We start from the raw sequence: 7739 nt of genomic DNA, 5'->3' as shown, positions 1-7739 counted from the left end.
GACAGAAAGAGCAGGGGAGAAGAGGCAGAGGGAGAGGCAAAGGGAGAGGGAGAAGCAGACTCCCTGCTGAGTGGGGAGTCTGATATGGGGTTCAATCCCAGGACTCCAAGATCATGACCTGAGCCCAAGACAAATGGCTTTACTTTTGTCTTCTTCAGATGCTTAACCAACTGAGCCACTCAGGCGCCCCAATCAGTCAGTTTGAGTAGGCATGGCCTAGTCTGTTCTGAATATTCTAATCAACTATCATTCAACAAAGTAGGAATTCTATAATGATCTTAATGTTTACTGTTGATTAAAGTGTTTTCAAAAGTCAAAGGAAAAATCAGCCTAGTAAGGACCCTAAAGCCCACTCTGTCCCTAACTATTCACTTCTCAGAACTTAGTTCTGTAAAAGGAAAAGGGGGACCAGATGGCCTTTCTGTGATTCCTCCCAGATTTAGAATTTTATGATTCTAAATATTTTGCTTGTGAATTTTGCGAGAGATTTGTGCAGAATTCCATTAGTAACTGGGAGACCCCTGGAGGTGTGCATATAAATAGAACTAAGGTCATAGGGGACTTGACTCAAGAGTTACATCTTTTTATAAATCAAAGATTAATTGTAATAAGGGGAGCAGAGGAATGTTATCATCCACAAGGCCTCCCAGTGATTGTGGAAAGTCTTGAGATGACTTTGCTTTGGACTTTGTTATTCCATCTAGGGATTGGCTGTCCTGAATTGTTCTCTGTGCTAGGTCTTATCTATACAGCTGGTTTAAAATCTTTGACCTTCGTTTAAATTGCTGACACTTTTCTGTTGTTAAGCTGTACCAGTTTCTTTACTTCTGTCTTCTTCAGGCTAGCAGTGCTTCTCTTTCGTCTTCCCAAAAGAGTTCAGAGAAGCTCATTTTCTGAAAGGAGTAACCAACAAATGAAAAGGAATGTAGCTATACAATTGTAATTCTTTCAGGACATTCTGAAGTATTTTGGGGGGTATTGCAAAGTGCTAATAAAGAATCATCGTGGTTTTTTCTTCATTTCTCAGTATGCAACCATTAGGCTGGTTCCTAAAAATTTCGTTCTCCTCTTCAGCTGATGAAAACGGGTATGACTAGACTTGTTTAGAGCATGGTGCTCTTTCACAGAAAGAAAAACTCGTTCCTTGGCTCCCGCAGCCCCTAACCCCCTCAACCTAGCTGGCTGTCTAGCAAATGTTCACAAGCAAAAAAGAGTTTAGAAAGAATAGCCCGGTGTGAGCCTCTGTATACAAAATACAGGCTGAAATGGTGCTCAAACCTCAAAGTATCCCAAAATACAAAGCTCCCACAGGTACAAAGCACTGAACAGCTTTAATCGGTTCTCTCTCACCTTTCTTTGGGATTTGAAAATCAGAACTGCCTCTATTTGAATCACTTGTCAGTAGGCCATTTAAAATATGGCTTATCTATTTTGCTGCTACCCAATTTGGGGGGTCATTTCCTAGGTTTCAAACTTGATGTGAAACAGGTGCAACTATGAGAATTTATGTGGTAGGGAAGCGCTGGAACTGTGAAACACGACACGATAAATCAGTTCTCTGAGTCACAAATCTCTTAGGCTGCTCTACAAGACGGTGATGACTCAGCAGCATTCCATTGGCCTGGTGGAGGGCGCGAGGCCAGAGGGCTTGTTGCCCTGGACAGCAGCCTGTTGGGGGCGATGGGAGACCTTTTGGATCTTCCCACTGCCGAGCCTTAGAATGACTGCCTCAGATTCCCTGACTGGTCCTGGATTGACTTCTGACCTGACCTTTGCTGTATTTAGCTGACACGTATTTTAGATATTATAGACAACCACACCTTATATTTGTCTAGGGCTTTATTGTTTACAAACTAATTTGACTTTTTTTTCTCTCGTTTTCTCATTTTTGTTTTCTCACAAGAGCCCTTGAGGTATGTTATGATTATATAGCCATTTTACAGGTGAGATAGCTGAGTCTGTGTGGCTGAGTGGCCAAGGAAGCAGCCATTTAACCTAGCAAATAATATTTCACAAGGCTCTCCTCTTCTGGGAAATAGCTGTTTGCTTAATAGAAATAAAACCTTGAATAAACTTTCACTGAAGTAAGACAAAATTTATTTCTATCCTCTTGCTTTATGGAGGAGAGTGTGAGAAGGCAGGGGGTGGGGGGGGGGCATACCAAATACTCATTTGTACAGTTTGCAAACTCTCTTGAAGGCAAATCTTTTCAGTGACCGAATGGTCCACTAATCCTGTTGTGATGCTGAGAGTTGGTTTATTAGCCAATGACTCAGAGTCTCTACTTAGAATGAATAAAACTCAAGAAGCATCTTCACTGGACTTGGGTGTAGATAATTTTTCTATTCAAGTACAACTTGCCTTTGGCCATATTTTCTCCACCACAGGAAGGCAGGAATGAATCCAGTTATGTGAAAGTGGGGGGAGAATTGCAGAAGAAGGGATATGCTTGCTCAGGGCTGTGGAAGGGTACAGGTCTGGAGCAAGGCAGGAACAGTCTAGCACGTTCCTGAGGAGATGTGGCCTGCCACCAAATCTAGGGAGACTGGTTTCAGGTTGTAGTTCAGTGGTAAAGCAAAGATTTCCTTTTCCTTTTCTCTCACTTTGGAAAATTCATGTCTAATATCTTCCCTAGTCCTAGAAGTGAACTGAGGTCAACACTAACAAATTAATGTATTGGTATTTATTGACTGAGGTACTATGCTGAGTTCAAAGAGTGTAACATGGGGACACCTGGGTAGCTCAGTCGGTTGTGTGTCTGCCTTCGGCTCGGGTGGTGATCCCAGCATCCTGGGATCGAGTCCCGCATTGGGCTCCTTGCTCAGCAGGGAACCTGCTTCTCCCTTTGCCTGCCGCTCCCCCCTGCTTGTGTTCTCTCTCTCTCTGACAAATGAATAGGTGAAATCTTTAGAAGAAAAAACCAAAAAACAAAGTGTATAACATGGAGCTTCTGCTACTATCTGGAGGAGGAGATAAGATACATGAAAAGATAATATCAGGTAGAAATGGGTAAGCAATGTGGAATTTGGGAGAGAAGTTCATTTGGAGCTATAAGAATCAGTTGGAAAGATGTGGGATTTAAACTGGGCATGAAGGACCTGGAGGGTTTAGACAGCTGGTGAGGATATGGACAGACATCTGACCCTGGGAATGGCATGGAAAGGGCATTGAGTTGGGAGGGCACAATGTTTATTCAGGGAACAGAGAATAAACCAATTTGTCTGAAGCAGAGAATTTGTTTTTATAGAATAACAAAAGTAACTCTGAAAAAGTAGATCAACAAACTGTTGAAGGGCTTTGAATGCTAGGTGTGAGGACTTAGCATTTTTCTCTCCTGTGGGCACTGAGGAGCCACTGAAGGTTCTGGAGTGGAGAAGTGACACAATGAAACTAATCTGGTGGCCACATGCTGCCTGGCTCAGAAGGGGACAGGCTCATTGGGATGGACAAAGAATCATGAATCGGGTATTAAAAATTTAGGGGTTCTCAACATTCTTGATCTAGGCAAACGTGGATGTTTCTTCCCTTAAAAAAAGAAATCTTTAGAATAATGCTGTCCAAATAGAACTTTTGTGATGATGGAAATGTCCTATGCTGTGTAATATGGCAACCACCAGCATATGGGCCTATTGAGTAGCGGATATGTGGCTAATGACACTGAGAAACTGAATTTTTTATTTTAATTAATTTTGATAAAGATAGCCACATGTGGCTAGTGCCTACTGTGTTGGAGAGCATGGCTCCAAAATGCAGGACCAAGGCTATCTGTTATGATTCAAAACCAAACCACACAGTTACCAAACTAGACCTTCCCTCCACTGGACTTGGTGAGGCCCATTCTTTGCTATAATCTACAATCAGCATCAATTTATCAGATTAAATTGACCTCATTGAAAGTACCAATTTTTTTTTTTAATTTATTTATTTGACACAGAGAGAATACAGTGAGAGAAAGTACCAATTTGTGCCAATCCCTGGCTCTGCTCTTCAGGCAAACTGACTCACCCCAAAACAGGCTATTCCAGCTTACCACAGTGGCCACATATCCCTCAGCTGAATAGTTGTCAAATCATTTATAAGTTGCTAAATGCCTGTTGTTGTATGGATGTCTTAGATCAGCTCTCTGGTTCGTCCCCCACTCTAGCACATACGGTAGAAATGAGAAGTTGCTGGATGTTTGGATGTTGATTAAAGTGACTTGTGCACTTGACTTTGGGATTAATAGGGAATTTCTAAAATAAAATGACTTAGAGAATATACTTCTCAGTAGGTCAGCTGCATTTAAAAAAAAAAAAGCTTGAATTTAGTGTAAACAACTAAAGCACAGAAAGCTGTGATCTTATCCCATTGGGCATTTTAGAATCTGAACTCACATACTTGTTCCCTAAGTCTGTACAACCATTGGCTGCCTGTGACTTAAGAGCTCAGTGGGTGAAAGCACAGAGCTCATGAAGCCCAAGTCATGGGTCCAGACTTATTAATGGCCAATTATTTTGCTCTGTTCTCTATCCCTGACCCCAACTTGCTGTGTTGCATATTCATGACCTTGGTCACAAGGGTGGAACAGGCCAGAGAGGGAAGAGTGCAAATCTATCACCACAGCTACGAGCAAAACAAGCACGAGCCCTGTGGATGGAGGGCAAGATGTCCTCTCCTCTAAAAAGGAAAGCCTTTTTTTAAAAAAAACAAGAATGGGGCAAACATGCAAGGTAGATGGTGCTGTTTGGAAATATTGCACTTTAGACCATTAACTAAATATATTGGTGAACATTGCAAGCTGGAACATACTGCAGGGCATTTAGTCTGGTTATGATTCACTTAAAATTATGGGACACTAAATCGACATATGCTAAAATCGATCATGTTTTTCTCCTGGTACAAGGTCTTGGCCTAACACCTGCTTATTATGTTCTGATGGTCACGTTTTAAAATTTCAGTGTAATGCTAGAATTCTCCCTTTTTCTTTCCCTTTATAAGAGCCAGTCATGAAAGGTTATACCCAAAAAACTCCGTAACAGCAAAATTTAAAATGGAAAAATAAGGAGGTATTGTTTGTTGTTAGAGATAGTAAAGCTTTTATAATAATCCCGTCTAACATTTAATGAAATGTAAATCCACACATGAACAGCAAGATTCTGTTCCGGCTCATGGAGATGATTAGTGAGGTAGAGAATCCCAAATAGTAGATAATCATCAAGGTATTATGGGGTGGAGAAGGAGGGAGCTGGGGACGGTGGAGAGGGAGAAGACAAGACTTCTTTCCTGTGAGGTAGCTCAGGGGCTCCAGTTTGGCATTACAAATTTCTTTTTTTTTTTTTTTAAAGATTTTATTTATTTATTTGACAGAGAGAGACACAGCGAGAGAGGGAACACAAGCAGGGGGAGTGGGAGAGAGAGAAGCAGTCTCCCGCGGAGCAGGGAGCCCGATGTGGGGCTCGATCCCAGGACCCCGGGATCATGACCTGAGCCAAAGGCAGATGCTTAACGACTGAGCCACCCAGACGCCCTAGACTGGATACTTTGTAAAAATCATCAAACCAACTCTTTCTCTCTCCCTCTCTCCCCCTCTCTCTCTCTCACACACACAGAGTCATTTTCTCAAAAGAGTGTACGCCTCATGAAGGCAAGGAGATCTTTTTATCTGTCATTGGCTGTATTCCTGATGCCTAGAAGAGTGTGAGTATGAGAAATAATCAAATAGAGAGGGAGAGGCAAAGGGAGAGGGAGAAGCAGACTCCCCGCTGAGCAGGGAGCCTGATGTGGGACTCGATTCCAGGACCCTGGGACCATGACCTGTGCCGAAGGCAGACACTTAACCAACTGAGCCACCCAGGCGCCCCTGTTTGTATTAATTGATATCTTAACATCAGGTTTTGCTGCAAGACAGTTTTGTGAAAGAGATACTTAAAAGACCAAATCCTGGAGATATAGCATGGAGCAGGACCAGGATTAGGGAGCCCTCAGAGTTCTCTCTTTCTACAAAAGCACAGAGTCATCACCTGAATGTCCCACAGTGAACACTCACCTCACCTCTTTAGGCCTCCTCTGCAAAATGAGAAATGTCCTCCAGCTACAAAGCATCACAAAGTAAATGGTTTTGTTGTTGTTGTTAATTTTAGGTAATTAACATACAGTGCAATATTGGTTTCTGGAGTAGAATTCAGTGATTCGGGGCAACTGGGTGGCTCAGTTGGTGAAGCATCTGCCTTTGGCTCAGGTCATGATCCCAGGGTCCTGGGAATTAGCCCTGCATCGAGCCCTGCATCAGGTTCCCTGCTCAGTGGGGAGTCTGCTTCTCCCTCTGCCTCTCCGTCCCCTCCTCCCTTGTGCTCTCTCTCTCTCTCTCTCATTCACTTTGTTTCTCTCAAATAAATAAATGGACTCTTTAAAAAAGAAAAAAAAAGAATTCAGTGATTATCACTTAGATACAACACCCAGTGCTCATCCCAACAAGTGCCCTCATTAATCCCCATCCTGCACCTCCCCTCCCTCCATCAATCCTCAGCTTGTTCTCTATAATTAAGAGTCTCTTATGGCTTGTTTCCCTGTCTCTTTTTTTCTTTTCCCTCTTCCCATATGTTCATCTGTTTTCTTTCTTAAATTCCACAAAGGAGTGAAATCATATGGTATTTGTTTTTTTCTGACTGACTTCATTTAGCATAATACACTCTAGCTAAATCCATGTTGTTGCAAATGGCAAGATCTCATTCTTTTTGATGGCTGAGTAATATTCCATTGCATATACATATACCACATCTTAAAAAGCACATGTTTTGCTTTGAGTTTTCTTCACAAATACCCTGCTCCTTATGTGGGAGCTGTAGCTATAACTACATTCCTATGATCTTATTTTACTTTCAAATCCTTGGGTAAGAAGTATTTATTTAAGGGCCACTGACTGGCTCCGTTGGTTAAGTGTCTGCCTTCGGCTCAGGTCACGATCCCAGGGTCCTGGGATTGAATTCCACATCAGGCTTTCTGCTCAGCAGGGAGTCTGCTTCTCCCTCTTTCTCTCAAATAAATAAAATCTTTAAAAAAAGAAGAAGCATTTCTTTAAAAAACAAATGTAAACATTTTTTTTAAGATTTTATTTTTAAGTAATCTCCACACCCAACCTGGGGCTCGAACTCACAACCCCTGAGATCTAGAGTCACGTGCTATACCAGCCAGGTGCCCCTAAAAAACAAATTTTAATCTTAATCTTTGTGCTTCTCCCTCCCCCAGAAAATTAAATTAAAAATAAATTCTATTAAATTACAGGAAATAGTTATAGTATGATGTCCAAAGTGCTTGGAGCTAGATATTTGGGTTCTACCACTTAAATTAGGAAAATCATCGAATCTCTTAGTGCCTGTTTCCACATAAGGATAATAATACCTGCCTCATGGGATGGACAGGAGAATGAAATAATGCATTTAGCACAGGGCCTGGCCATAGTCAATGCTCAGCAAAAGTTTTCTTTTTTCTTTCTTTTTTTTTTTTTTAGATTTATTTATCCATTTTAGAGAGAGAGAGCATGAGAGGGAGGGGCAGAGGGAGAGGGAGAGAGAATCTCAAGCAGGCTCCACACTGAGCTTGGAGCCCAACATGGGGCTCGATCTCACAACCCTGAGATCATGACCTGAGCTGAAATCAAGAGCTGCCCACTTAACTGACTGAGCCATCCATGCACCCCTAAAAATAAAATCTTTTAAAAAATTATGATAAGATCGCTTCTCGGGCGCCTGGGTGGCTCAGTT

This window comes from Neomonachus schauinslandi, chromosome 9 (assembly GCF_002201575.2).
Source record: "Neomonachus schauinslandi chromosome 9, ASM220157v2, whole genome shotgun sequence".
Taxonomy (NCBI): Eukaryota; Metazoa; Chordata; class Mammalia; order Carnivora; family Phocidae; genus Neomonachus; species Neomonachus schauinslandi.
The sequence above is the reverse complement of the archived record's forward strand: the minus strand, read 5'-3'. Positions refer to the sequence as shown.